The following is a 15,576-nucleotide window of genomic DNA, read 5'->3' as shown; positions in this document are numbered from 1 at the left end:
AGTTTTTTCGTTCTCACACTCAACAGCCAAGTTGTTTGGTGGTAAAACCATTTTTTTGTTTTATTTATTTATTTTTATGTAACGAATGTTTACTGGTGATGTAACAAAGAGAAAATGCTACTAGAGATTTTGTTCACAAGTTAGCGTTGTAATCTTTATGTAAGGCCTTAAAGGGAAGGCACACAATTGGTAATTGTCAAAGACCAGTCTTCTCACTTGGTGTATCCAAACATGAGCATAAAATAACAAACCTGTGAAAATTGGGGCTCAATCAGTCATCAAAGTTACGAGAAAATGTCGAAACAAAAGACACCCTTGTTAGACGAATTTGTGTGTTTCAGATGGGTATAAAAGACTTCTAGCTAGAAGTCTTTTATTATTTTAGTGAGAAAATACCTCTTTCTCAAAAACTACGTTACTTCAGAGGGAGTTGTTTTCCACAATGTTTTATACTATCAACTGCTCTCCAATGCTCGTTACCAAGTCAGTTTTTTAAGTTAATATTTGTTTTGAGTAGTTACCAAACGTGTACCTTCCCTTTAAAGTACCTTGTGTACAACTGTTAAAAGATGAATAAAATCGTCTTGTCATTCAAAAAATGTGATCTCCTAGGATAGCACCCAAGTTATACGTAAGTTTGAAATTTTCAAAATGTATTTGCTCAAAATAGCCTGGATATATACACAAAACAACTTCAGTGTACTTAGGTAGTGTTCAATTGAATTATTGTGCTAAAATTGAATCTGACAAAAAAATATTTTTTGGGTATAAAGTCCAGAGATTTTTTAAGCAGTTAAAGTAAGTCTCAAATTCAACTTAATTTCCAAAGTATGATTCAAACTTGATTGTCTTCCCATTTTTTCGGACAAAATTTGAAAAAGATTCGGAAAAAAAAAGCCCTCAAATGAGGGGCAATATTACATTATTCATTGGTGATTATACCATGCAAACTCCCAAGGGAAAAGTGAATTCCCCCTTGGCCTGCAGAATTATTCCAACTACCACTACCCTGGGATACTCTCTCTACACCCTTAACATCAGATCATCCAGGAAGAATCCTAGCAACCCAGGCTAGCATAGTATCCACTCTCCCTTACTCTAATAAAATTTCTATAGATTTTTGTCCTTGGAGCCGGTGGCTTTGTAACAGTCTGGCCTGAAGTAAAGAGGCAAAAACGTGTGGCCATCAAAAGAGGATACATACCTTGTCCTCGCTGTACGAACCCATAAACAATTGAAAAATAGTGCTGTCACCTGAATGTGAAACAGTCACTGGAATACTATCTTTTTATAAGTTTTATATATCCATGGTTACTTGGTATCGTACTACCCCAGGTATCATTTTTCTAAAGCTATTTTGCCGTACTGCGATCTCCTTTTGAGTTTGAATCTTTAGCCCGCGGTGTGCCACAGTTTATAATGTTGATCTTGGAATAGGGTTCTGCAATGGCCATACTTGGTCGATGAAGTTTGATACACTGAAACAGACCAATGAACTCTCGTGGCTTGTTTGTGGGGCTGTGTCCCCCACTCGTATTATTTATCATTTTTGTTGCGATGGTATCATTTTTCCTAATTTAGTCTCCTTATTGATATTCATTGAGACCCTTTTTGGAGTCTCATTGGTAATCAATATTTATGAAAAGGATTGTATTTGGTAGGAGACTTGATATTTTAGGTGTGGTGTATCGAGTAGAGAGGACGCGGGGTGGTAGGGGGTAGGGGAAATTGTCTCTCAGGCACACCTTTTGTAGATGTTTTGTTGGGGAAAATTGCCACTTCCTGAACCTTAAGTTGAAATTAAATTTGAGGTAAAATACCCCAACGGTTAATAAATAAAATGGCTGTTTACTTAAAGATGTCTTGCTTGTTAACTATGTACATGTATTACGGACATACAGTGCACAGATAAAGGGTAAAATAATCTGCTAGAGGGTAATTTTTAATGACAAATTTTGATCCTGGAGACTTAATATCTGTTTTCTTTTCTGTCTTTTTCTTGTGTTTACAGGTAGGACTGTCCTCAAGTCATGCCGACAACATGCGGTTTTCCTAATTGCAAGTTTCGTTCGCGCTACAAAGGAACCGAGGACCCGCGCCATTTTTATCGCGTGCCCAAGCGGCCCACCGTCCTGCGGGAGCGGTGGCTCGAGGCGATTGGTCGAACTGAAGAAACTATAGTTGGTCAGGTATCGTATTGTGTCTGAGCATGCCCAGAGACCACTGCACTTTTGAGTGGTGTTTAGGGCTTTTGATTGGTCGATGTTGGCTCGATGGACTTTGGCTGAGTAGGCACGATGTCTTGATTTCGTTTTTGTTGTTGCCACTGTATTCTTGATCCACATTTTTTTGCCTCATTTTGTTTTGTATACGGCGGGGAGGGAAAAAGTCTTCATTTATCGATGTTGACCAAGTTGTGACGATGTACCCATTGAGTCTGTTGAATGGTTTGATTGGCATGGTTTTGTTTCGTTGGATATCGTGTATGCATGACCCCCCCCCCCCCACCCCCACATCCATTGTCATCCTAACAACCATCACTCATTTGCATAAACCTCGTTATAACCCCAGCAATTCCTTGTTCGGATTATTGGTTCCGCATTGTTCCTGTACTGCACTTTGTTTACAGATTAATTGGTTATTACTTATGTACTTTCTCTTTGAGATACACAATACTTTGTATCAGTCGACGGTATTTAAATCTAAAGAATGATAAGATCAAGTTTCCTTTTTTTTTTATTTTTTTTTTTTATATCATTCAATCGACTCTGTGGTCGGTATATACCGTGTTAATTTCCCTGTTGGTTAATTTTATTATACAAAGCGAAACAAAGGAAAGTTGTTTTTACAAATGAAGTGTTTTACCGGTACCATGATGTATTTAGGAGTAGCGTCGACATACATGTAGCAGCCTTTTATTGATAACATTAGGAACATGTTTGAGTCCTTGCTGTTCTCAAGATTCAAATCCTCACACTTGTTTCTCCAAATAATAGAAGCTTTAAAAGTTGTTTTGACATTGTTAAACATTTTGGGGTGTTATGATCTGTTTATATATGTGGGCCATTATTAGGGCTGGTTATGGTAAAAAAAAAAAACTCTGGAAAAAATAATCTGAAAGCCTGATATGAAATTAATACTTGAACCATTTTGTTTCTGTGTGATATTTCCGTCTGAAATATTGTCATATTGGAGAAAACTTTAACTGAAAACATAAAAAAGTGCACCAGTTGATCTTAATTATTACAACCAAAATTAAGGACAACGTGTTAAGGGTACCATGCTGAAAATGTGCATGGTTTTCACTATTCTCTCCCGACTCACACACAATGGATTAAGCCCAAGATTTCACAGGTTTTGTTATCTCATGTATTGGTTGCCACCAATTCTGTAAAATAATTTTTTTTAAAATAAAAAATGTATATTTGTAGAGGACTGATGCTGTTATCGAGAGGGGAGCAAGTCATTTTTTTCTGAACTTTTTCATATCTATGAAACAATGTGAGAAAACAACCTTGAACAATGGGCCATGTTCTAATACAAGTCAACAGATGGCTACGACATCCGACAAAGGAAAGTTGCGTTTCAGAAAAAGGAAACACTGCAATTAAAAAGACCTTTCTGATGTCACCACACTTTCGCACATGAAGGCTTTGGTTTAAAAGCACATTGACTTTATTGCCACTCTTCTCTGTCAGCAACACTTCAGTAAACAAAGGGTGTATAATTTTTTACTCTCAACATATTTCCTTCCACAACTTTATGAGGGAGGATTGAACCAACTGTTTGCCCAAATCGGTTTCCCGTATTGTTGAAACTTTTGCGCAACTTTATAGACCAAGCAAGGAAACAAGTAATAAACCGCTGTACATGTGTTGGAAAACAGGAAACGTTCTATGCTGGGTCCATTATTATAATAGAAAGAATTGAACATCAAAACAAAATGGAAGGGAAGTGTAAAAATTAGACAACATATTTTAGGATGAGCGGGGATGGAAATAGCGTGTGAACTGTAATATAAGCGTCTCTCGTATTTGAAGGTAAGTACACTGCATATTCACAGTGTACTCTGAGTACATACCATACCAGTACTGGTATGTATTAGATGCACATTCAATCCACACATACCAAAGCCTAATTTTGTCGTGAACATTGCTTGCTGCTTTACTCTATCAGTGCCAAGGTCGTACATGTATGATCTATTTTACGTAGTCTGAAAACGCCATTATCATACATACAATGTATATAGGAAAAATTGGTTACCAAACTCAGCATTTTGAGGTTTTCAAAATTCTCTACAACAAATAAGTCTTCCTACCCAAACAAAAATGTATCGTGTGGGTTTGTGTTGCATTGGTACATCCCAAAGTCAATACTTCTTGAGTGCTAATGCCCTCTTGTGATAACATGTATGGGTTTTAAGGTTCAAAATGCAAACAAAAAGCGGCACTGAACCAGTTAAAGGCACTGGACACTATTGGTAATTACTCAAGGTAATTTTTAGCTTAAAAACTTACTTGGTAACGAGCAACAGGGAGCTGTTGATAGTATACAATTTGTTAGAAGCGGCTCCCTTTGAAAGTAACATAGTTTTTGAGAAAGAGGTTATTTCTCACTCAAATATTAAAATACTTCAGGCATGAAACCTTTTATTATGCATGTGAACACACATTTGTGCAACAAGGGTCTCTTTCATTATTTGCAAAAAAATTACAAACTCATGTCTACACCTGCATCTTTGAAATGCATCTTTGAAATAATAAAATGTAGTAGGTTTACAAAGCTAGGAATTTTCAGCAACTTAAGGCACTTGATGTTTGCTGGGCAACAATGAATACCATGCCTTTGCGCTCTGTTTGCTAGCATTCACATCGCTTTACAATGAAACCAAAATGTTCATGAATGAGGAACCAACTTTCCAAAGACTATCCAATTGTCTTTTCATTCAGTGATGTTTCAATTTCATATCTGGTATCGTTCGTACCTGAAAGTTTAGCTTCAAGGTGTCACAGTGTTGTTCCCAGTGAACTTCAGATTTAAATTTAAACAATGAAGTTTAGTATACATGTAGTTAACTTTTATTTGGCTTAGTTTTGGGCTGGTGTTTAGATTTTTAAAAAAATTGTTCATTTTAATTTACTTTTTTTGTATTTTCCCTAAATTTGTTGGATTGGGTAGTCTTTCTGAATGTTTGATGTAATTGGCTCTCCTCATGTAACAAGTTTTGGCTGTTTGAGCGAAAATTACAAAACGTTGGCTATCTTTAACACCTACACCTGGCAAGTAGATACACACATGGTGTTACCACAAACCAAAAACATATTGATACCTCAAATCATACCATACATGTACTCTCATACATAATGTTAAGATCATGTATTTGATACACTTACCAGCAGCCTTCTTTCAAGTAACTCAATTTAGTGAGGCAATATTCTTAGGTTTTGACATGTACGCGTGTAACAGGTCTTGAATTACATTCTTGAAGGTGTACAGCAATTTTCCTCATGTCGAGGGGCACTTCTGTATGAGGAAAATTTAAATTTGCATATGAAGTATTGCAAAGGGCGCCACAGTAAAAGCACTAGACTTGTGGACAAGTCGTTAAATCGGTTCCACGCTCTGAGATAGAACTCTATGAGGAGTCGAAATCGGGGAGCCATCAGTTCGCGCGAGAGTAGTGATCTCGCGAGAGCACTATCTCAGCGCGTGGGGCCGATTTAACGACTTGTCCACAAGTCTACAAAAGCACGGGCACCATGGCAATTGCTGTGGGTGAAGTGGGTTATGTGGAGGGCAGGGCCCAATTTCCTAGATCTGCTTGGCTTAAGCATACAAAGTTGCTAAGCACAACGTGCTTACCAGAATAAGGTTACCAGCTAAAATACCATTTTACATTATACAAAATGTAACTGGTACCTTGCTTAGTCGTGCTTAGCAGAAACAATGTTAAGCAATATTTTTTGCACAAAATTTGGCCCTGTACTTCAACCATGAGAAACCAAACGAATGAACTATAAATGAATGAACCAAATGAATGTGGTAACATCTCATCATTCATGGTTAACAGGCAGAAAGCTTGTCATGTTGTCAGACCTAATTGGCAGGTCAGCCAGCAGGTGGCATATCATGTCTTCTAGGACCTTCTCTCTCATGTTTTATCTAGCAAGCATCAGCTTTGCAGTTGTTAATTACCCAGCTTGTTAAAGCTGCCCAAGCATGATATGATAATGACATGAACTTGAAAAGTTAAAGACACAGGTTGGCTCATTGGTTTCTTTCTGTACCTTTCATCTCTGTGGACCCCGGTTCGAATCCCGATCAGACCGGAGCCTTGCATGTGGAACAGGATTGGGTTTTCACAGTCCCTACTTGATTGCGTGTTTTTTTGCCCATTTCAGATTTTCCTCCCACATCTAAACGATTATTCTTGCTTTCTATGCATCCTGTTATTGGCGCGTATTGTGCTGTCGAGTGTGTGCGCAACAACAAAATAATTGTTTTTAAAGCACAAAGTGTATAGTGCTGAAAAATGTCTGCTAACCAAAAATGATCAGGATACCAGTCACAAATGCTAAATGGTATTTTGGCTGATAGCCTAGCCTAATTCTGGTAAGCATAACTTTGTTGTGCTAAGCTACTTTGTTGTGCCAAGTAGCTATCTGTGATTGGACCATGGTGTATTTTGGGCGTTAACATGGTGTTTGCTGTTGGTTTTTGCTGTATACAGTTAGTTCTGTACACAGTTGTGCCACCAAACACAACCAGTATAGTAGTGTGGTTCAAATGGTCGGTCAACTCACTGGTAAATGTTAAAAAGTGTAGGATTTAAGGATGGACCCTGTTACCCCTCATCTTGGCCTACTGTAGGTGCCCCTTCAAAAGTTTCTAATTGGCTTTAAGATTTTCCAATTGAAGTCCTTTTCGCAAAATTACAATGGCCTTGCCTTTACAAAGATGAAATTCCTGCCTGACACTTTTAAAGACAGTGGACACTATTGGTAATTGTCAAAAACCAGTCTTCTCACTTGCTGTATCTCAACAAATGCATTAAATATCAAACCTGTAAAAAATTTGGGCTCAATTGGTCGTCAAAGTTGCGAGATAATAATGAAAAAAAAAAAACCTTGTCACACGCAGTTGTGTGCTTTCAGATGCTTGATTTTGAGACCTCAAATTCTAAATCTGAGGTCTTGAAATCAAATTTGTGGAAAATTACTTCTTTCTCGAAAACTACGTTACTTCAGAGAGAGCCGTTTCTCACAAGGTTTTATACTAACAATCTCTCCCCATTACTCGTAACCAAGTAAGGTTTTATGCAAATAATTATTTTGAGTAATTACCAATAGTGTCGGACACTGCCTTTAAGTGTCAGGCTCTTAAAGGAGTTAATAGGTAGCAGTTGATGCTTTAAGAAGCTCAATACAGCTCTTGTAAAAGACACTGTACACCTTTGGTAATTGTCAAAGACCACTATTCTCACATGGTATATCTCAACATATGCATAAAATAACAAACCTGTGAAATTTGAGCTCAATTGGTCATCGAAGTTGCGAGATAATAATGGAAGAAAAAACAACATTGTCACACGAAGTTGTGTGTTTTCAAATGATTTCGGGACCTCAAAATCAAATTCTGAGGTCTTGAAATCAAATTCGTGGGAAATTACTTCTTTCTCGAAAACTACATTGCTTCGAAGGGAGCCGTTTCTCACAATGTTTTGTACTATCAACAGCTCTCCATTGCTTGTTACCAAGTAAGTTTTTATGCTAATAATTATTTTGAGTAATTACCAATGGTGTCCAGTGCCTTGAAGAAGCTCAATACAGCTCTTGTTAAAAGTTCATACTTTCCTGTTAATTAACAAAGTGCCCAGCATCTTCGGAAGTATTTCTGTTTCCATTTTCAAATTTAAGAAAATAAAATAAAATCTATTATCGGTTGAAACATGACACTAGCTGGTGATCTATTACTTAAGCAGGAAAACTTAAATACTTGATAGGATGTCTTCAGGAAAACGCTATAGGGAAAATTGAGCTTCACATGCAACATGGATGTGCAGATATATATAGTTGCAGAATTTGTCTCTAAAATTATTTAGCCTTTATTACACAGGAGACAACTATCAAATTGCACCAGACGGAAGCAAAAACAAAACAAAATCTCGTAAAAACATATTTATAAATTGAATGTGGGCGTCAACACCCAGAGAGTGCAGAGAGATGCACCTTGAAGGCCTTGCAAACTGGGGTCCAGTGGGTGGTAAGAGTCCTCAAAATGGGTACTCCACCCACGTTTTAATACAGCCTGTGGTAACGATCAATCCGCCCCAGACTAACCGTAGAGACCTCATTCCCTCGTCTCAAGTCTGAGTTCATCATGTCCTCTGCTGATCACAAGAATCCAGGTTTGAAACCAGTCCAGTCAATATTCCCAAAGTGGTCAATAACTGGTCAACAAACTACAACAGAAATAGGTCATGTTTAATATAGATTGGCTAACGTCCAAAACGTTCTCCTCAAATACTTCCCCACTGAACTTTCAAGATGTTTTTTTCCCCGCCAATTTCTCCTGGTACCACAGGGAATAAAGTTCAATGATCAGTCTGCACTTTTTCAGACTAAACTAGCTTTCATCTCATGTCCACTGTGTGAATAAGGTCCAAATTACTCTTTTTCTTTTTGCCCAGAACTCGAAGACAGTGCTTTAATACACACATCAGTATAAGGGTAAAAACACTCTTTGTCCCGGTGGAAATTTAACATCTATTTAAAGGTTGACGTACCCGCTGCTAAAGCATAGGATTTGAACTGCCTCTAGCTACCGAATAATCTTGAAGGCCAAGTTGGTAAGACACTGCTCTATAATTGCAAAGGTCTTGAGTTTGAATCCAACTCGAGAAATATGCTTAAGATTTGTTCACAGAAATTGAAAAAAACCCGAGTATACATACAGTGCTTACACACATATTAGTGTCAGGGTAAAACCAAAATAATACATACAGTTACAAGCAAGCTTTAGGCAATGGTTAAAATGTTTGAAAAGATTTCCTCAAAGAATCTCAATTTTAAACAGTTACAGTTTGGTCCATGTTCTTTTTCACCTGCTGAGCAGGCCTGATAGTTGTAAGGGCAAAGTAGTTTGTCATTGATATAGGAAACATTTCCCAGGGCACCAAGGCAATGCCCAAGGGCATGAGGCAATTTTCTCCGTTGCCTAACCATGCCTTACAAGATATTGTCCATTTTACTTTTTTCCCCTTCAATTATTTCACTTGAAACCCTTAATGATGTTAAGTCCAGTAAATGGGCTTAACTTCTTTACATCATACAAGCCACCCTCTAGCCAAATAGACAATGATTAGAAATACATCACTCTGTTTCCGAGAATCCTATTTCTATATGTAGAACAATGATTCAGGTTATTCAGATACCGGACTGGCATCAATCCAGAAATAAGTACTAATAATAAAGCTTTGGTAAATATTATCAGCTACACATAGATAGAAATAGAAAACAATTCCTATATAGCAAAGAGCCAACATTAATTTTCAAAAATATGAAAGCAAGAAAGGATATTTTCTTCCTTGCGAGTAAAAAAAAAGTTTAAAAAAACAACCATAAGCTAAAACTTCCTCGTATACTACAGGCATGTAAGGGCCTAAGACGAGAGCAAAAGAAAAATAATTTTCAGAGGTTTTTTTTCCCGCTGAAGAGTTGCAAGCCTGAGACGAGTTGTTTGGAAAAGGTTCCCAGTTTTTGATTTTTACCGGTCATTAAATTAATGTCATTCCGCTTAAAGGCAGTGGACACTAACTGGTAATTACTCAAATAATTATTAGCATACAACCTTACTTGGTAATGAGTTAACAGAGAGCTGTTGGTATTATAAAACATTGTGATGTAACATAGTTTTTGAGAAAGAAGTTTGTTTCCATGAATTTGATTTTGAGACCTCAGAACTAGAAGCATCTGAAAGCACACAACTTTGTGTGACAAGGATGTTTTTTCTTTCATTATTATCTCGCAACTTCGACGACCAATTGAGCTCAAATTTTCACAGGTTTGTTATTTTATTCATATGTTGAGATACACCAAGTGAGAAGACTGGTCTTTGACAATTACCAATAGTGTCCAGTGTATTTAAACCTTTTTCAAACATGTATTAAAAGCTCAAAACAAAAACATTTAATCAGTTGGTATAAATAATAATCTTCTTCAGAGAGAAGAATTCCCAGCCAAGTGACATATTTCTTGGAACTTAAGGAGTTCAAGAACCGTTACTAAATAGCATTGTTGGAAACCCCTTTTGATAAAAAAGTCCCCACACCAATGATACTGTGTGTTTTTTTTTGGTCGCTGGACAACTCTATAGAAAGTACATTTTTAATCAATATTTGCCAGGGGCCACGACTTTTCTCAAATTGACTCACCCTTTGTGCCAACACTGATAAAGAAGCAAATATCATCACAATGAAAAATTGATACCATAGTTCCTTAGCAAGACTCGACGGTTCTAGGGCTCACGGTAGAAGCTTGATTGTAAGAGTCCGATCATTCGATACTCAAAGCTGGGTCATGCCTCCAAAATAAAAGGCTCCGTTCGTTTTTATACGTCGCTGATAGACTGACAAATAAAAATGTCATTAAATTATCCACTGGGAAAGTTGTTTCAGTACTGAAATAGGAAAATTTACTGCAAAGTTTATTTTGACTGTCGGAAGTATTTTCAGTCTCCCCCCTCAGCACAAATATTGCTGTCACTAAAATTAGTCTTTTGTCTAAATAGAGTAGAAGTTTTGATACGTTTAGAAGAATCTTGTAGAACATAATCTACCCAGCAAGTAGATATTTACTCGTGGTGTTACCCACTCAAATAAATACATTGATACCTCAAACCCCATTAGAGAACCTTATAATTAAGATGTTGTTATAACATAAGGAAGCCATTTATATGTGAAGGTTTCACATGATGTCCAACTAGTTTCAATTTTACAGTAATTTATCTTTGGGCCCTACTAGGTATCTCAACGAGGTCTTTTAACTTTTGATTTGTGTTGATTAACATAATTGTGTGTGTTTAACATAATACTTTAACAGTGTGATTAACCATAGTAACTTAGGATTGACGTGTAGACTATAGACTGGAATTTTGAATCAGTGTCATGTCCAAGGAAAAGGTCCTGAACAGTTTTGTTTGAATAATCAAACAACAAATTTCATTGCTTTAAAAAGGCAGCCATTTTGTTGCTAACTACCCTAAGAAAAGGCCTTGAGCTTTTTTTTTGCAAAAACTCTTTTTTTGAAATTTTTGTTTTGAATAATCAGTTGAAAATTGTCATTGTTTCAAAAAGGCGGTCATTTTTGTTAACGACCTCATATTGGAATAAAACATTGGTCTTTGCGTGCTTGGTAGACGAACAGGTCTTGTAAGGCCCCTAATACAGGGGCCGATTTCACAAAGAGTTAGGACTCGTCTTATCTCGAGTTGGACGAGTAACTCGTCTTAACTTAGGATTAATCTTAAGGGCCGCATGCTACAGTGCAGGGTTCGGACTCGTCCTAAATCCTAAGATTAGTCTTAAGTTAGGAAGAGTTAGGACGGCAGGGCATTTAACTATTTATCTCATGGTATTGTGCAGGAAAAATGTATATTTATTTACAATTGAGAAGTTCGTTAATTTTTAACATTTATTTCTAAGAAAACCAAAAGGATGAGCCAGCATTTTGAACTATATTTATTCCGTTCTGAGTCAGAACTTCAATAGGTTAATTTGTTCTTGCCATGCCTGTTTGCTGTGTGATAATAATAATAATAATAATAATAATAATAATAATGTGTGATGATAACACGTGTGTAACCCTAACACCAACTAGCCATGTCACCATAATAGGGCCACGCCCTTTTCCCCTCCAATCCAGGCTCAGCCATACCATTGCCCATGTCTAACTAACCAAATCATTTTCATAGTGGTGTATATCCCACTGTCTAACGACGTTAACCTCTCACTCAATGGGTCATCAAATCCACTTGCTTCTTCCAAGATGGATAGTTGTCTTTTGTAGAGGCTGGGATCATCAACCAGGGCCTTGCGAGGAGGCCTCAAAGGAACCCAGGAAACATAGAAGTATAATTATTTATAGTCACTTGGTGATTGTGACTCAGTACATGAAGGCGAGGAAGCATGTCTGATTGGTCGACGGCCTTGACCGCTCGCTGGAATAAAAAAAAAGCCAGTCAGCCTCTTAATTTTTCTCAACATTGTTTGCTTGTACTGGTCCTAGCCAAGGATGCGATGTTGAGGATTGGTTATTAATATCGTGTATCCTTCTTTGGTGGATGATGACGCTGCTGTATTAAGGTTGGGAGGATCTGGTCTCTGATCTGTAAATTAGCCATTGTGTTGTTTCCTGCTGTCTGGAACCATGGGCTTGATGCATTTTTTCATTGGACTTTTTCCCCCCTTTTTTTCTTCTTCTTCATAATTCAAGGATTGGATGTTGACGCTAATTAGTGATCATGGTTGTTTTCTAGAATGGAAAATGGTTTCTATGGATTCAATGCTACTCATTATTTCTCATCGTCTTTTTTTATGTCTTCCAAGGATTTGGTGGATTAATGAGAAGTCTTGTGGTGATTATTTTAACGAATAGATGCCATACTGGTTTCCTGTTTCTTGTTGACTGAACCAACGTCCATGGTTGGCGTGAGGCCGTTACTGGTGGCAACAATTGTATGGGGTTGTATCAAAACCTTGGGTTGTGCTCCGTCACGGCTATGGGCTTCGTTTGATATTTAGAACACATTGTGCAAAAATTTACACTGCTCTAAAAATGATGGCGGAGCCCAACCCGGAGCTGGAGTCTTGGGCGATTCTCCTGGTTTCTTGCGTTTCAATCCAAAACAATTGATTTGTGTTGAGCTCAAGATGGTTCCTCTGTTTTTGTTGTGGTCTACTGAAGCATGTACCACACTTGTTCATCCATGGTTAGGCCTTTGTTGTGGTATATTGAAGCATGTTCCACACTTCTTCCTCCATGATTAGGCCTTTATTGTGGTCTATTGAAGGAAGTGGGCCGCTTTGGTCCTAAAGTTACTCTTGCAGATTAGTCAATGTTTCTTCATGACGGCCATGCTTAAATTACTCTCGCTCACAAGCAGAGAGTTTGGTAGACGAAAGTATTTTGGCTGATTGCGATTTAAATTTGCGCTCCTCGGTTCCAACTTTGGTATTGGTTTTTCTGTTAAATTTTTATTCATTATTTGTAGGTAGTGTGAGAATAGCTTTAAAAGATAATGACTTATTGTTATGCAAATTTAGTTTTACATGGCCTCATTAGTATTTTGCATATTGCAACCTTCTACAGCCAAGTAGATATGGTTGTGTACTGTTTATTTAACAGGCGAAGTGGTTGAACACATTTATCATTGAACCTTTTGAATTGTTACAAAACAAACTAGAGCGTCTGCCCAGAATTAATGGAATTTGGCAAGCAGCTGCCAATTGACTTCAAAATGTTAAGCAGCAAGTGTTAGAATACCCAACACTTCCTATAAGGCAGTGGACACTATTGGTAATTACTCAAAATAATTGTTAGCGTAAGACCTCACTAGGTAACGAGTAATGGGGAGAGGTTGGTAGTATAAAACATTGTGAGAAATGGCTCCCTCTGAAGTGACATACTTTTCAAGAAAGAAGTAATTTTCCAGGAAATTGATTTCAAGATCTCAGATTTAGAATTTGAGGTCTCGAAATCAACCATCTAAAAGCACACAACTTCGTGTGACAAGGGTGTTTTTATCTTTCATTATTATCTCCCAACTTCGATGACCGATTGAGCTCAGATTTTCACAGGTTTATTATTTTATGTTAATGTTGAGATACACAAAGTGAGAAGACTGGTTTTTGACGATTACCAATAGTGTCCAGTGTCTTTAATGTGTTAATGAGTCTGGTGGTCGGAACTACTGTGTAGAGATTGCGCAGAGACCAGGCGAAACCTCAGCTACATGGTACGTGAAAAATCAACGGCTTGCTAAGATTAAAACCCAGTGGGCGACATCATGCATTCTTGAAAAAATTATGACCCACTTTTTTAAGACCACACAAGAAAAAATATTCACAATGTTTCTGTACTCACTTGAAAGAATCTTCGTTTTTTTTAATTTCTGTGTAAACAATTTTGTATAAAGACTTGTTTTTGAAGTTTATATATTAATCACAAATTTCAGGTTGAAAAAAGATGCTTTTTCTAACATGGGTGTACGTACATGTCCTCTTATGATTAAAATCAAAACATGTACTGTACATGATTCAAAAAGAAAAAGAAAATCCAGCTCTAGACATGACACCCTGTATGAGACGAGAAACAGTGGATTATTTTCTTATGGCCTAGGTTTTTTTTGCCCACCAGTGGTCTGATGAACAGGCTGGGACCAGACCCTGAAATATCTTCACCATTGACGACGTTAACTCAACCGTGACAGATTTACCAGTATACATGTATGACATCGAAGATAACTCCGTAATAATATGCCAATCGCAATATAATCATTTTTAAGTTTGATATTTTTTAAAGTGATCACACTGGTGTTACTTAACCAGTGGGTAATGTCTTCCATGATTTCATATTTGGTTCTTTTTAATGTACTTCAATTTTGAGTAATATGTCTGGAAAGTACTGAGTATACAGTGCTTAACACACATTGGTGTATGGGTGGTTCAATTTGTAAAAAAAAAAAGAAAAAAAAAAACAGCACAAAAAAGCAATGATTAAAAACAAAAAAAGTAGATATTTCGGAAGAATCTCTTTTATTAGTGTTTTATGAAATGTATGGACAATAGCTGACGTTACTTACATTTTACCAAACCATAGACCAAACTATCTAATCTATTTTTTTGATAACTTGAAGAAAAGATCAAACAAATCTTCCCAGAAGCTGAATTTTTGGAAAACAATTCTGAAATTGATTATATAATATATGGAAAACTCTTACGAAGGATTTTGTGATACACCACATTGTTTGTGACCAAGCCAAATGATGTATTTTATAATTTCAATCAATCATTCCTACTTTATTCATTTTGTTGTTCTTTTCCTTTCATTTTGATGTTTTTTTTGCTTGATTGTTTTCATTATTTCCCCTCGTGTCCTTGCATGTGTTTTGGTTTTGTAGGGCCTTCACTTGCTCCATAGCCGAGCAGAGAGAAGTGAGAACGCCACGCCCAACTGGTATTCAGCTACGCCCACAAACACAGACACGCCCTCCTCAAACACACCCATCTAGGCGTTGGCCGCACATTGCATCCACTGTTACACGCACTCTGTTCCACCTCAGGTACAGAACCATTTTTTTGATTAATTTTGACATCATTTCATTGTTTTTAGTTTATTTGTAGTAAACCTGTGCTTTTTATGCTGTTGTTATTTGTGTTCTTATATGACCTTTGACCTGCCTTATGTAGACGCTGTGTTGAATTTGTTGTGTGTTGTGAGAATCAAGAGGTTGTGACTGATATAAACAAATGAGTAAATACAAACAAATAAATAATTAGGTTGAACTTAAACTGCAGGC

General features: G+C 37.1%; 1 protein-coding gene across 2 annotated transcripts in view; it reads left to right on the top strand.

Annotated features, from left to right (window-relative positions):
- Positions 1-15,576, top strand: part of LOC117294483 (C-terminal-binding protein 1-like) — a 64,398-nt gene that overhangs the window by 15,531 nt on the left and 33,291 nt on the right. For both annotated transcript variants that reach the window (XM_033776909.1, XM_033776910.1), the window contains exon 2: positions 15,178-15,339. The gene's annotated coding sequence lies outside the window, so the exon portion shown is untranslated. The remainder of the gene's footprint in view (positions 1-15,177; positions 15,340-15,576) is intronic.

This window comes from Asterias rubens, chromosome 9 (assembly GCF_902459465.1).
Source record: "Asterias rubens chromosome 9, eAstRub1.3, whole genome shotgun sequence".
Classification (NCBI taxonomy): Eukaryota; Metazoa; Echinodermata; class Asteroidea; order Forcipulatida; family Asteriidae; genus Asterias; species Asterias rubens.
This window is presented reverse-complemented; position numbering and strand designations above follow the sequence as displayed.